The sequence below is a fragment of the Artemia sp. Qi Xiang Cuo genome, chromosome 6 (assembly GCF_049724085.1).
Source record: "Artemia sp. Qi Xiang Cuo chromosome 6, ASM4972408v1, whole genome shotgun sequence".
NCBI classification, from domain to species: domain Eukaryota; kingdom Metazoa; phylum Arthropoda; class Branchiopoda; order Anostraca; family Artemiidae; genus Artemia; species Artemia sp. Qi Xiang Cuo.
The window spans coordinates 79,228,836-79,245,250 of NC_142799.1; positions in this window are offsets into that span (position 1 = coordinate 79,228,836).

Consider the following 16,415-nt stretch of genomic DNA (forward strand, 5'->3'; position numbering starts at 1 on the left):
ATACTGCTTATAAGTTATTAGTTATTTATTAGGTTATATATGATTAGTTGTTATTTCTTCCCCTTGTTTGATTATTTTGGCGCACTATTGCGGAATCTCCATGTGATTCCAGGCGCTTTTAGAAATTATTTTTAATTATATTTATTATCTATTGCAACTATTGTGTACCATATAATTCACTGTTTTAATTTTTATTGGTTATTTTTATATAATATGAAGTATTATTTTATGCTTCTATTTATAAATTAGCCTTCATTTAAAGTTATAATTTTTTAAGTTTCAATTTAACAAAGCCCAAAAGTTATAATCCTTAGGAAACGAGTCTGATTTTTAATTCGCAATAGTATCTATTTTTCTTCTTCAGTTCCCCTGGTAATCTCCATTTCAAATTATCTGGATCTTCTCTTAGGCCACTATTTAACAAGAGCTAACAAAATTGTTCTAGCAGTCGAGTTTAAAGCGAGACTAATCGCAATTTACATTAATTTCGTGATACAGTAGGTGGTAGGCCCATGGGACAGATGTTGTTTTTCCATGATTGTTTTAGATTTAAAGAACCAAATCAGCTTAAATATTTGAAGGGGGGATCAGTTACCCAGATCCAAGCTTTGGGTTTTATTATTAAAATTAACGGGTAATATTATTAATTTCCTTTACAATTTCAGGATCCAAACAGCAATTTCCATTGGTGTCCGAACAGAAAATTGGTGTCCGAACAGAAAATTAAACTTTGTTCCAGAGCCCTATATTGAAATTTTCTGTGGTTTTCTTCCCTCTCAATTTTTTTTTCTTTTTGTAAACTGCTTATCTAGCAGTAGTGGCGGAAAAAAAAGAATAAATATCAATTGAAGATTTTGATACAAGTGAAAAAATTACAAAAAGAAGGGAAAGGACAAAGCTGTGGAAATTGTGCTGGTTTTCTACAAATATTCAAAGTTAAAAAAAAGAATAACAGATACAATCTATGAACTGAAAATCAATTTTCTAGGACTATAAGCCTCGAGTGAGGTTGGAGCTTGATAATGAATTAAATAAAAAAAACAAGTTTTTTTAACTGAAAGTAAGGAACGACGTTAAAACTTAAAACGAACAGAAATTATTCCGTATATGAAGGGGCTGTCCCCTCCTCAACGCCTCGCTCTTTACGCTAAAGTTTTTTTATTGTTTAAAAAAATAGAGTTGTGAGAAAGTCAAACTTTAGCGTAAAGAGCGAGGCGTTGAGGAGGGACAGCCCCTTCATATACGGAATAATTTCTGTTCGTTTTAAGTTTTAACGTCGTTCCTTACTTCAGTTAAAAAAACTTGTTTTTTTTATTTAATTTTTGAACGTTTTTGAATTAATGCAGGTTTTGATTTGGGCTCACAGTACATGAATAATTAAAACAAAATTTGCATATTATATTTGGTTAAATGGCTTTCTCGAAACTTGTTTAATTTTATTTAAAAACGTTTTTATTAGTAATAAATATACTTAACTTAGAATTAACTTACTTAAAGAACATCTATAGTCATAAATTTTTAAAACGTATATTAGGGGGTTCGCCCCCTAGTCAATACCCTGCTCTTTAAACTATAGTTCGAATTTTTTTTCCAGTTCTTTAAAAATGACCTCTTAATCACAATCAGTTGATCAGTTGAAAAACTTGTTTTTTTATTTAATTCCTGATCTTTTTCTTTAATAATGCTGGGAAATCCGGTGCCCCCTTCAAAGCAATGTCCCTTCCCCCATGAAAACTTCCTTCATGGAAAGATCCTTCCATATAGCCCCCGACCCTCTCAGTCCCCCACCTACCCGAAAAAATCTCATCTGAAAAAGTCTGTATACTTACCAATAACCAATACTATATGTTAACATTGAGTAAAGTTCATAACTTTCAGCCCTCCCCTTGGGGACTTTGGGGGATCAAGTCATCCTAAAAGACATTTTTATCATATTTTCGACCATGCTGAACAAAATGCCTATCTCAAATTTTGATCGGGTGACTTTGGGGAAAAAATGAGCGTAGGAGAGGGCCTAGTTGCCCTCCATTTTTTGGTCACTTAAATAGGGCACTAGAACTTTTAATTTCCGTTCCAATGAGCCCTCCCACGATATTCTAGGACCACTGGGTCGTTACAATCACCCCGGGGGAAAAAACAAAAGAAAAAAAAACAAACAAAAAAACAAATAAACAGGCATCCGTGATCATTATTATTGCAAAAAATGGAAAATTCCACATTTTTGCACATAGGAGACTTGAAACCTCTACGGTAGGGTTCTCTGATACGCTGAATATGATGGTGTAAATTTCCTTAAGGTTCTATAACTTTTAGGGGGTATTTCCCCCTTTTTTCAAAAATCAGCCAAATTTTCTCAGGCAATTAACTTTTGATGGGTAAGAATAAACTTGACGAAACTTATATATTTGAAATTAAGATTAAAATCTGATTCTTTTGATGTATCTATTGGTATCAAAATCCCGTTTTTTAGAGTTTCGGTTACCATTGAGCCGGGTCGCTCCTTACTTACAGTTCGTTACCACGAACTGTTTGATATAATTCTTGCAATCAAATAGCAAGTTTCATTCCTAAATTAGCTGTGTCTGAATTAAAAATAAGACTTCGTAAGAGAACCCTTGCATTGTGACTGCTTATGCTTGTACCCCACCTAAACTTCTGTAAATTGTGTATCTAACAACCTATTGATAGAGTTAAAAAATCAAACAAACTAAAATAAGGAAAGACTGAGAATTGAAAGTTTATTAGAAAAGTAACAAAAACAGGACATATGCAGGATAGCAGTAGGCCTCTAAGACAGGGGCTGTACTCACATGAATATTTTAAATTTAAAGACCAAAACAGTTGCGTCATGTCAAGTTTTTACTTTCTCGAGAATTCAAAAGATACATTGCCTATATTCACTTAGTATGGTACCGGGTTTGTTTTAAAACTAATTTTTTTAAATTATTTTTTTTACGATTTTTAATTTGTTACTCATTTTCCTAGGGCCCCTTTTTTAACCTCTAACATAATCGTACCTGAAAATCCTGAGAGCTTTAAGCTTAAAACTTAAAACTGGTCCGTGTAAAGCAGGCAACGTTCTCCTGACTATCTGCCTTCTGCTAGGAGTACAATGCGTGGTTGGGGCCAAATCATTCGACACTCTCCGTGTTTTGCCCCAAAATTTTTCCAGGTACCTATTTAGGGCTCTCAGAGCCCCCCCTCCACGCACGCAAAAGACAATACTAAAATTAGCACTTTTTACCTATTACAGAAATCACAAGCAAAGGGTACTGTGACCCTGATTTTCTGTACCCGGAGCGGGGACCTCGCCTTTCTTACAATTGCAAAATACAATATTAATTAATTCATCTGAAGCTCGAAGCAATATCGAGGTGAACATCTTTAGAAATTCATTTTGTAGCACCCAAAAGCGCTGAGTGCTGTGCCCTCTTTCTCCCCCTATCTGCCCTCTAACATGAAAACTATACATTTGAATTATTGTTGTATGATATGGTGCATTTGTGCCATTTGGGCACTTTTATGAGACGGCTGTGCATTTAATTCTTCGATTTAGCTTATTTTCGAAAAGATTTTTCTTTGAAAATTACATCCACGATGATTTTCACTGGAAAACTAATCTCGGTACATTTTTACTTTTTGTCTGTGGATTTAGTACAGGACATTAGGTAGCGCTGACTTAAATTACATTATATGAAATAAATATTTAAAGAATTTACTTATCCAGAACTGTAACTTAAATCAAAGTACAATATTTAGAATACTCAGTATATCCATAAACATAGAAGTTCACCCATTTGTTTCTAATTCCAAACTCCCTTAGAGAAATTTGAGAAACTTTTCAAATGTAGTTTACGCTCCAGAAAGTCAAAGCGTTTCAAGAGATATCAGTTACCTGAGTAAAACTAAATTCACAAATGAAAATCCAAAGTGCAAACATTTAAATCTAGCATGAAATGGATATAGAACTTTGAACTTTCACAAAAGAAGTGGATGATTTTAGCTGGAGCATCTATTACATGTGCTTGTCTAAGCATATTCACTGAGGGAGTTCTATTGCAATGAATGTAAGTGTAAACTTACAACTGTCTCAACAATATTAGCTAATTTAAGTGGAAAATTATAATCCTTTAATTTAACAATCAGTAAAGGTTAGCTTGCTGAAAATTTTCCATGGAATTGAATTGTCTAGTGAGAAAGTAAATCAACTCAATTTTAAACTTTTGTAATTTAGAACACGCATTGAGTTGCGTTAGTTGATATGCAATTTGGCATAAAATATACAAATTCAATATATATATATATATATATATATATATTATATATATATATATATATATATATATATATATATATATATATATATATATATATATATATATATATATATATATATATATATATATATATATATATATATATATATATATATATATATATATATATATATATATATATATATATATATATATATATATATATATATATATATATATATATATATATATATACTTACATATAAAAAGTGTGCTTCCCTTGGTCGAGAGCCAAAAGTTTTGAGCCAGTCGAACACCAAAGATCAAACATGGCCCCCTTTTCACTACATTAATTAAAAAGAACTTTTTCCACAAAATAAGTTTTTCAAAGAGAAGTAAAGAACTCCATTAAACAAAAAATGAGCAAAAATAAAATCAAATAATCTAACAAGCGTGAAACTACCACAGATCAGCATCGATAAATAAATGAAACCCCAAACGAACAGAAATTACAATAAATAATCGAGTCAAACTCTAAACGAGCAGAAATTAACATAAGTTGGGCTCAAAACCCCTATGCCTTCCCAAGGACAGAACAAGATTTGCACTTTACTGAAAAAAATATAAATGTTTATACTTTTATAACTTTAATAAATCAAATAATATTAACATTTTGATTACTAAATATCAGTATATGTATATTAAACTGACAACGCACATTCCTTTGTGTTTTTTTCTGTAAAGTGCAAATTTTGTTCTGGCCTTGGGAAGGCATAGAAGTTTTGAGCCCAACTTATGTTAATTTCCGCTCGTTTTGAGTTTGACCCGATTATTTATTGTAATTTCTGTTCGTTTTGGGTTTCATTTATTTATCGATGCAGATTTGTGGTAGTTTCACGTTTGCTAAATTATTTGATTTTATTTTTGTTCATTTTCTGTTTAATGGAGTTCTTTACTTTTCTTTGAAACACTTATTTTGTGCGAAAATTTTTTTTAATTAATTTCTGTTCGTTTTATATTGACATAGTCTTTTCAGGGAACAAGAAAAAAATTCTTTAATTATTTTTGTTTTTTTAAGACTTTATAGTTTGGTCTGCTATTTGTATGCTGGAGAAAAGTTTTCAGCAATTTTTAACAATATACACCCTTTTAAAAATCTGGACACAAATAGTAGTGTTTAATTTAGTTTCATACCTCCTCTAGTTGACCTGAAATGGAAAATTTTATACCATTCGCAAGAAAATCTGTTTAGTTTCTTTGATAGCTTGGCTACACTTACGCTATCTTCATTTGGTTAAATTTTAAGAGCAGAAGTAGCCCCAAAAGTTTGAACACAATACCCTCAGTCGTTCTTGGGATACTGCTGAGATGCCTTATTGGGAATTAGCATTAACACAGTGCATTTTGATTTAATCTTAAAGCAAAATTTAGTTTTAAACTTAATGGGCAAATGGGAGGGTGGGGGTGGGAGGGGTATTAGTTGCCCTCCAATTACTTTCGACTATCAAAAAGGGCATCAGCCCTTTCTATTTTCAATCGAATGAGCCCTTTTTGAAGTTCCCACGACAACTCCTTCGATACGAGGTGCCCTGGTCTAAACAACAAGAACAACAAAAAATAATACATTATACCCACATCGATCTTTACTATAAAAATGTCAAGCCTTCCAATCACTTTCGACTATTAAAAAGGGCAGTGGGCCTTTCGATTTCCAATCAAATGAGCACAAACGACGACCCTTTCTATAATCACCTTATTATGACCCCAGGGCATAAATTACAACCCTTACCCTAAGAATTGTTAGGGTGGTTGTCATCTTCTAAGACCTAATTTCCAAAAATTTCAACTACATTAAACAAAATGGCTATCTCAAAATTTTGATTGGAAGTGTTTGGGGAAATGGTGGGCGTGAGAGGAGCGTTAGTCGCTCTCCAATCACTTCCAACTATTAAAAATGACACTAGGCCTATGAATTTCCATTCAAAAGAGCCCTTTTGAAGTTTCTACGACAGCACTTTCAATAAAAACCTTATATACCCCAAGAGCACAACTTACAACCCTTGCTCTGAGGACTGGGGGGTGTCATTCTCAAAGACCTAATTTCCAGAACTTTCTACTACGTTGAACAAAATGGCTATCTGAAATTGATTGGATGTGTTTGGAAGAATGGTGGGCCTGAGAGGGGGGTGAGTTACCCTCCAATCACTTTCGGCTATTAAAAAAAGCACTAGCGCTCTCAATTTCTAATTGAATGGACCTTTAAAAAATCATTTAAAGTTATACGACAACTCTATCTATAAGCACCTTATATGCTCCCAGGATATAACTTACAACATTTGCCCTCTAGGGCTCGGGGGGTTTATCATCCTTAAATACATAATTTCCAGAACTTTCAACTACGTTGAATAAAATGGCTACCTCTAAACTTTGATTGAATGTTTTTGGGGAATTGGTGGGCGTCAAAGGAGGGTTAATTACTTTCTACTCACCTTCGACTATTAAAAAGGGCAATTTCAATTTCAATCAAATGAACCCTTTTTTAAATTTCTACAACGACTTTCTATATAAAACTTATATGCCCCCAGGGCATAACTTACAACCCTTGCTCTGAGGCCTCTGAGGGGGATATCATCCTAAAGGACCTAGTTTCCTGGACTTTCAACTACGTTGAACAAAATGGATATCTCAAAATTTGATTGGATGTATTTGGGAAAAGGGCGGGCGTGAGAGGGGCGTTAGTCTTTCTCCAATCACTTTCAACTGTTAAAAAAGGCACTTACCCTTTCAATTTCCAATTGAATGAGCCGTTTTGAATTTTATACGACAACGCTTTCAATAGAAACCTTATATGACCCCACGGCACAATTTACAACCCTTGCCCTGAGGGCTGTGGGGGGAGGGGTTGTCATCCTTAACGCCCTAATTTTCAAAACTTTCAACTACGTTGAATAAAATGGCTATCTAAAAATTTTGATTGGATGTAATTGGGGAAAAGGTGGGCGCGAGAGGGGGGTTAGTTGCCCTCAAATCGCTTTCAAATATTAAAAAGGGCACTAGCCTTTTGAATTTACAATCGAATGAGCCCTTTTTCAAGTTTCTACGACAAAGATTCAATAAAAACCTTATATGCTCCCAGGGCATAACTTATAACCCTTGCCCTGAAGACTCTGGGGGAGTGTCCTGCTAAAAGGTATAAAAAACTGAACTTTGAACTGCGCGGAACAAATTGGCTATCTCAAAATTTTTATTGGTTGTGTTTGGGAAAATGGTGGGCGTGAAAGGGGTGTTAGTTGCCTTCCAATCAATTTCGACTATTAAAACGGGCACTAGTCATTTCAATTTCCAATCGAATGAGCCTTTTTTTTATGTTTCTACGACAACGTGTTCTATAAAACCTTATATGTCCCCAGGGCATAACTTACAACCCTTGCCCTGAGGGCTGTGGGGGGGGGGTGGTCATCCTCAAAGACTTAATTTCTGGAACTTAAAACTACGTTTAATAAAATGGCTATTTCAAAATGTTGATTGGATGTGTTTGGGGAAAAGGTGGGGGTGAGAGGTGGGTTGATTGCCCTTCAATCACTTTCGACCATTAAAAAGGGCGCTAGCCCCCTGAATATACAATCGAATGAGCCTTTTTTGAAGTTTCTACGACAACGCCTTCTATAAAAACCTTATATGCCACCAGGGCATAACTTACAACCCTTGCCCTGAATGCTGTGGGGGAGTGTCCTCCTCGAAAACGTAATTTCTATCCGGAAATCAACTATGCTGAACATAATCGTTATCTCAAAATTCTGATTGGATATGTTTCGGAAAATGGTGGGTGTGGAAGGGGTGTTAGTTGCCTTACAATCACTTTCGACTATTAAAAAGGGTACAAGTCACTCCAATTTCCAATTGAATGAGCCCTTTTCGAAGTTTCTACGACAACTTCTTCAGTGCCCTGTTCTAAAGGAAAAAAAATAATAGATGATACATTGTGCGAATATCATTCTTATGTGCCCCCACGGCACAACTTAAAACCCTTGCCCTGTAGGTCGTGGGGGAGTTCTGGAAATCTCCCCCACGACAATTTTTCTATCTGGAAATCAACTACGCTGAACAAAATGGCTATCTCAAAATTTTGATTGGATGTGTTCGGGGGAATGATGGGCGTGGGGGGGCTAGTTGCCCTCCAATCACTTTCGACTATTAAAAAGGACACTAGCCATTCCAAGTTCCAATCGAATGAGCCTTTTCGAAGTTTCTACGACAACTTCTTCGATTCGCAGTGCCCTGGTATGCAAAAAAAAAATAAAATAATACATTGTGCCAACAACGTTCTTTACTTTAGCAGCGCGATTGTGCTGCCTATGACAACCTATTTGTTAACGATCGACGGTCCTTGCCCCAGTGGTAATGGGGTTATATCGTTCCTGGAAGCATGTTTATTGGACCTTTCAACAGTTCTGATCAAAATAGCTTCTTCAAACTTTGATCCGATATCATGGGGGGGGGAGGGAGTATAAAAAAGGCCCAGAAAATGGGATGGATGCCATCCAGTCAATAATGACACTGGAGAAGGGTGCTAGAAGTTTCAATTTTCAATTAAACGAGCTTCGCTTTGTGCTTCTACAACCACTCTTTCTATACAATGAAGTGTGTAAAAAAATATTACACGGGAGGCACATAGCTCTTCATTAAAGCATCTCCCCTCCAGGTTATTTTTGACATCCCGCTGATTTTCAAAGATACATTTTTTGGTATTTTCACTGGGAAAAACTAAAATAAATAAAACCCACCTCAAAATTTCGAAAGTAGATTTTTTGTAACTTCACTAAAAAAACAACTATTAAAATCTTTGTGCCCCAACCTAAGTTTTTGCCACTTGGTGCCCCTGAATCTACCCCCTAACACCCCCGAAGTCGAGTGGATATTTTTAGATTAAGTGTTAAGAATATTTGCTGAGGGAGACAGTTGTCTCTTATTTAAATGGAATTAGTTAAAATTAAGGATTGTATTCACAGCTTAACTACACAGACAAAAGGATGTAGGAAGGCATGACCCCGAGGTTAAGGTCGTCTCCATGAAATTATAAAAATATAGTCAGATAGTGCATTGCTTTTGTACTCCCATATCCCACCCAGTATTTATGTTTTCTTGAACCATATGGTCTGCTGGTCATTAGCACATAAATTTCTTTTCACTGTCAAATAAAAGGATTTCTCCCTATTGAACTGTTATTTTTAAGTCTCTTTCTAGAATCAGGACAAAAACAACAAGGAAAAAATGAGTGAAAAAAGGAAGCGATGTGAAGCGATGAAGAAAAAATGAAACTCACGCTGTAATTGGAGCGCAAGGGGAGACGGCTTCCCACCTCATATATCTAGTAATTTCTGTTCGTTTTGAGTTTGAATTGAACATAAGTTTTATTTTCGGTGCATTATAAGTACATTATTGGTTTCATTTCTTATTAGGTCTAATATCTGTTTCTTTTAACTCTAATATCTGTGTTTAATATCTTTTCTAAAATTATAATTGAGGTACAAGGAGGGCGACTTCCTACTTCATTTATCCAGTAGTTTCTGTTCGTTTTGGGTTTGAGTCAAATATCAGTTTTATTTTTGTAAATTGCAAGTTCATTATTGGTTTCATTTTTATTAAGTTGTTTCTTTTAACTTTTAGTTCATTATTCATTATATTTTCTGTTATATTTTACTCTGTTGAAAATATAGCTTCGCTCTTTACTTTTGTTAAAAAAAAAAAAAAATCATATTTTATTCCACATAAGATCAACCAAGAAATGACACTCAGTGTTAAAGATTCTAAAAAATAGTAGGTTTTTCTGCGTTGGATATATCATTTATATCTTTGGCTTTACAGCCATTCATAGTTTCGAGGATTTTGATTTATTTGCATTAATTAAAACACATACTAAAACTGTTTGTCTTTTAAAAATAATGTCTATCTTTCGTATAAAATTTTGATTGTTTTAAATACCTATATGCAGAATTAAAAAAAAAATGTTTGAATCCATAGATCAGTGGTTCCCAATCGCTTTTGGGCCCAGTCCCACCTAGGCATTCCTAAAATCTTGATACCCTGTCATGATATTTAAATTTTGCGATTCAATTTGTGATTGAAATTTTGTGATTCAAAGTTTTATATGTGAATACTTAAAATGCCGTTAACTTAGCATCTTTTTTCGGGTCGTCCTCTAGACATATCTTTATTAATGAAAAATATTGTCTGAATACAACACCTTTTATACTATGTGTGACGTCATTGCCATGCCATCAAATATAATTTTTTTTTGCTTTTTTAATGCATATGAATTTGATATCTTTCATGTGAAAAAGGTTTTTTATTCAAAATTAAGGCTCTAAAGTATAGTCAGCCGAAGGGGGCGCATTCTACTCATGACCCACCAAAGCACTGTTATGCCCTAGTGGTGGAACCTGCGCCTCAAGTTAAGAATTGTGGCTCTAGATGCTGCCAAGATACAAAAACCTGTGCTTATTAATAAATGTAAGTTTTTTTTTCCAAAAATATTCATTTCATGCTAATGTTACCATGACAAAACATATAGTTAAAATGTTGTTTTTTTTAGATAAAATTGTCCACTATAGTCTCTTCTTTACTGCTATAGAATAAAGTGGGTGGGACCAGAAGGCATTCACGGTACATCTATCTTTTTCTTTGTTTTTGCTTAGATAAATTAGACAGTTAAACGAGGGTTCAGTTGTAGAGGGTTAAGTTCAAGATTCTGTATTATAAATATCAAAATTACAAAATTTTATATTTTTCCTTTGGCGGGGAGCAGAGCTCGTGTACCAACGAGAAAAACAGAAAAAAAGTCACCTTATCACTGAAAAAAAAAATAGCTGAATTATTGTTGCCTAAGCTACTTTAAAAAGACCTACCGCCAACACACGTCCATTTGCGACAATATTAACATAATAGTTTCATTAATAAGGCAACAGTGGGCAGGGAGTGCAGAAAGATCTTATTCAATCAGTTAACAAAATAATAAAAATAGTAAATATTATTTATTATTAAATGATTATACTGTATTATTTAAATTGTATTATTTATTATATATAGTGGCACGAGGGTTCAGTTCAAGGGGGTTGAGTTGTATGAGAGTTTAGTTAATTGGGGTGGAATTGCACGGGGGTTGAGTTTTACAGGTGTTCAGTTAAACGTGGGTTCAGTTGCACCTGGGGTCAGATGGACGAGGGTTCAGTTGCACGGGGTCAATCACACGGCTTAGTTGCAATAAAAATCCGTCTGATAGGGATGTTCCTAATGGACGCAAAATCACTAAGAAAGTATTGTAAACTTTCTGTTTGGGTTTTCGTTGAAGAAGAACTCAAATTGTTGAAAAACGAGAATAGAAATTAAATAAAATGAAAACAACTAGATAATTTGTATATGCTAAATTCGTCTCATTCTTAAACCTGGGTTATGGGGTCATACATTTTACTCCAAACTGAGTTTTTAAGAAAATAAGTCAGAATGACTGATTTTAAGAAACAAAAACATGTGAATAGGGAGTCAAGTAGAATTATTTGGAACATCGAAACACCGGAATCTGTTTGCGCATGTGCTGCTTTTCATGAAATTTAAGTTACAAACATTCTGAAATCTACGAAATTACCATCTATAATATTAGTTCGTGATCTTGTTTTTCAAATGTATACTAAAGCATACTAAATTATGGAGCCTGTATGCAAGTTGAAAGAGATAAGCTTGCAAGCTATACTTCATATTGTGTAGTTTCTTAAAATCGACTCTCTTGTGGTTTGAAAGGGAATCTGGTTTATTGATCCCAATTCTGTTTTCTCGGGGAAATTTTGTTAAAGGATCAAAAAACTGTTCGTTTTAAGTTTTAATGTCGCTCCTTAGTTTCAGTTAAAAAAAATGTTTTTTTAATTTAATTTTGTTAAAGGATCAAAAAATTATCTACTCTTGACCAAGGTTGAAAAATTTCAATTAAAATTAAAATGCACTAAAATATGTAAACCCCATCTACTATTACCATTTGATAAATATTGCCTTAAGAAACAAGTCCTGTAAACTTGGAAGAGAGCTCATTTGATAGCAAATTCCAGAGTCTCGGAAACTTTTTCGAAAATAAAACTGATCCAAAGGTAGCCTCACACCCTTTGATCGACAGTGTAAAGGCTTCATCTGTGACCACTTTTGACGGAATTACAGTATGATAATCCTAAACCAAAACAAATTAACTGTATATTTCACAAATTGTGTCTGATTTCCTCCAAAGCTGGCATTAAAGGGTTACTAAGTTTGATGATTATAACCTGATGATACTCATGCAGCATGGAGGTGAAAATCAAACACAAGCGCAAGCAGAGCTAGATGATTCGATATTCCAGTTAGCCGCATTTTCTGCTCGACTCCCTATTCACATGTTTTTGTTTCTTAAAATCAGTCATTCTGACTTATTTGGCTGAGGGGAAAAGGACGCATAATTTGCTTCAGAGTGAAATATGTGAGTCCATAACCGAAGTTTAAGAATGAGACAAATATAACCCATACAACCTGTTTTATTAATTTTATATACAACTTATTTAATTTTTAATTATGTTTAACTTCATTTCTTGTTTTTCAGCAATTTTAGTTCTTCTTTAATGAAAACCCAAATAGAAAATTTACAATATTTACTCAGTGGTTTCACAGAGCCATGGTGTCGGACCCAGATCAATTTTCCTTGCATTATCTAAAGGTTCTGTCATTTATTTAGGGGGAAGAGCAAAATACATGGAGGTGACATGAATATTCAGCAAACCGGAAGCGTGTCAATTACTTATCACATTCCATAGAATTGACTACTCGTATCTGTGACCTGTCCAATCACAGGACATATCGCATTCACTTACCATACTTCTTGTCAATTTCTTCCATTATTAAGTTTATCTCATAGACATGTCAATAGAGATATTTCCGATTTTTATTCAATCGTTGGAACAAATGATTCCTAGAGACCTGTACAGGGAACCAGGACCAAAAGATATCTGTATTAGTTTTTTAAATATCCACTGATTCTATCTTGGCAAAGTAAACACACAGGGTATTGTTTACCTGGGAGGGTGGGGGTTGGGTGGTGTGCAAACTTTGAAATAATTGCCAGCAACAGCCGAAGTATATGGAAAACAGAAATAATTTAAAAATTTGGCTTTTAGGGGTGAGTGCCAATAAGTGCCTGATATATATATATATATATATATATATATATATATATATATATATATATATATATATAACCAGGACCAAAAGATATCTGTATTAGTTTTTAAATATCCACTGATTCTATCTTGGCAAAGCAAACACACAGGGTATTGTTGACCTGGGAGGGTGGGGGTTGGGTTGTGTGCAAACTTTGAAATAATTGCCAGCAACAGCCGAAGTATATGGAAAACAGAAATAATTTAAAAATTTGCCTTTTAGGGGTGAGTGCCAATAAGTGCCTGATATATATATATATATATATATATATATATATATATATATATATATATATATATATATATATATATATATATACATATATAATAATAATAATTTTACTAACCCATTCAAAAAAAAGGTGCATACAAAATGCATGAATGGAGCAAAAGAGAAATAATAGAAAAAAGAAAAAAAAAGGACACTAATGCAACAAATTCACAAAACACATGAAAACAATCAATTAAAAACAAATAACTATTAAAATAAAGAGTAACTCAAGGGCTAATTGCGAAATTTAGGCTATAAGATGGATCTAAAGGCCTCAGAAACTTGGCTTGGCGTTTCAAAATGGCAGTAACTGGCTCCACGACACCCTACTTATTACTTAAAAATGAATTTTTGGCCTATAGAGGAACATTCAATAGAAACTTTAAAAATTTATAAAACGTAGACCGAAGTTTTCTCTTATCCGTTAAAGAAAAAGTATTCCAAAAAGGAGCCAGTGCTAAAACATTGGGCATTATTAGCGTATTATACAGTCTAGCACGAATTCGGCGATTATATTTTACCTTTGTTGAAGCAAGAGTTCCGTAGGCTTTCCTGGCTTTTTCTGAAAAATTACAAAGTAGGCCAGCGTGAGTAGAAATCAAATCTGAGCTTATTTGCAGTCCTAAATACATAATGGAACTAGATCCTACAACTTGCTGATTTCCAAATTTACAAACAACTCCAGAGGAATCACCATTAAAAACAATAAACTCACTTTTACTAGAATTAAACGACAAGACAATCCCTCCATACATTTCATTAAGAATATCAAAGTTCTCTTCAATACGGGTTAAAGATCTACTTATATCTGATATCATCCACGAAATATAAAACTTGGTTTAACATACTTTTGCGCTTCTATAATGCTTTTATTATAAAGTAGAGGCGATGATATTGCACCCTGCCTTATACCGTTCTTCACTTGGACAATTTGGAAAGATAAAACTGGACCCTCAATTGACGGTATATTAACTTGTACTTGAAGATTTTTATACATATTTCTAAATGCTAGTATCACAGACTGGTCAACCCCGTGCTTAAGAGCCGACAGGAGTAGCTGGGAATGAATCCCCGAATCGAAAGCCCGGCGCACGTCTGCGACTTGCGAGTATAAATCTTTCATTTAAGTCATGTTCTTCTGCCATTACATTAGCAAGAATATAATGCACATGCGCCCGGCTATCCCCTTTTTGAAACCAAACTGGGAGTCGGGATTAGAAAACTTATCTATGAGCATATCCCCTACAAGTATTTCCATTAATTTACATAAAAGTGGTGACACGGTTATAGGACGGTACTATAAACATTCGGATGGATTTTTTTCAGAGAGCTCACTTTTTAATAGGCAAAATATTTTTAAGCTCGAAAGAAATTCCAGAGATCACTACAGTAGTAGTGGATGTGTTTACATTTGGCTTAAACGAGGCACTAGGGAAGGAGGGAAAATTGAGAACATAAGATGTCACTTTTTCGTTTATCTGTTTAAGGGTTCGGTGTAGGGAGCTAATCTTACTGGCCAACCTGGAATAAGCTACTGCGGGGATAACCGGCACTTCAGTAGGTGAGACAATGACAAAAGTAGACAGCAGGGAATTATCAGAGCCACATTGACGCAGCAAGTGCAAAATATCTTTCAAATTTCTATGTGAAGCTAGGTCACCCTGCCGCTTTGGAACAGCTTTATTCAGATCTGCTATTCCCCAAAACTCCGCTCTGGCATATTTAATATCTTTATCATCAAAAAATTCCAGTGTGTGATTAATTATCGTTGCTTCATCGATTCCATCACGAAAATTTGAAGATTTTGTCTGAAATTTGAGATTTTGAAATTGAAATTGAGAATTTGAGATTTTTTGCTCCCTTTTGTCTGAAGAAGGAATTTCTAAGGACCATTTTTTCTAAGGACCATATGACTGTGCAAAAATGTTGGTTTAGTGCATCCAAAATACGCAAAAAGCATTTTGTTATTTGAAGCTCCACTTTTTGCTATTTTTGTAACTTAAATATATATATATATATATATATATATATATATATATATATATATATATATATATATATATATATATATATATATATATATATATATATATATATATATATATATATATATATATATATATATATATATATATATATGTGTGTTTAATATAGATCTACCTGCTGAACCAGCTTTTGTCGTATTGACTCATGACCTAAGCTTGTTTTTGGACCTCTCTGATTGAATCACTCTAAAATCCTGATAGTTTATTGGAGAAATTATTACGTTTAAGCTATAAGATTGAAAACAAAAGCTTATATAGGACTGTGATATATGTATTGTGAACTGTGTTTCTGCTATTACAATAATGAGTGACGACAATCTTATATGAAATCCTATTCTGAATTAAATTTGTCGGGCAATTAAAGCCGGGAATCGCTCTGACGATATAACTCGAAAAGCAGTGGAATTTTTTTCAGGGGGTTCGATTGTTAATGCTAAGAAATTGTTGCGGCCTCTGGCAGGAATTTCTACTCGTCTTACCGTGCGAACAAAAATTATAGACAATGTTTTGGATATAATAAAAGTATTTCATGTGTGTGAAGATAAAAAGACTTGTTTGCCACGTTTAGTAATTTTCGAGCCCGACGAAGTTCCTATAATCACAGGCGAGATCA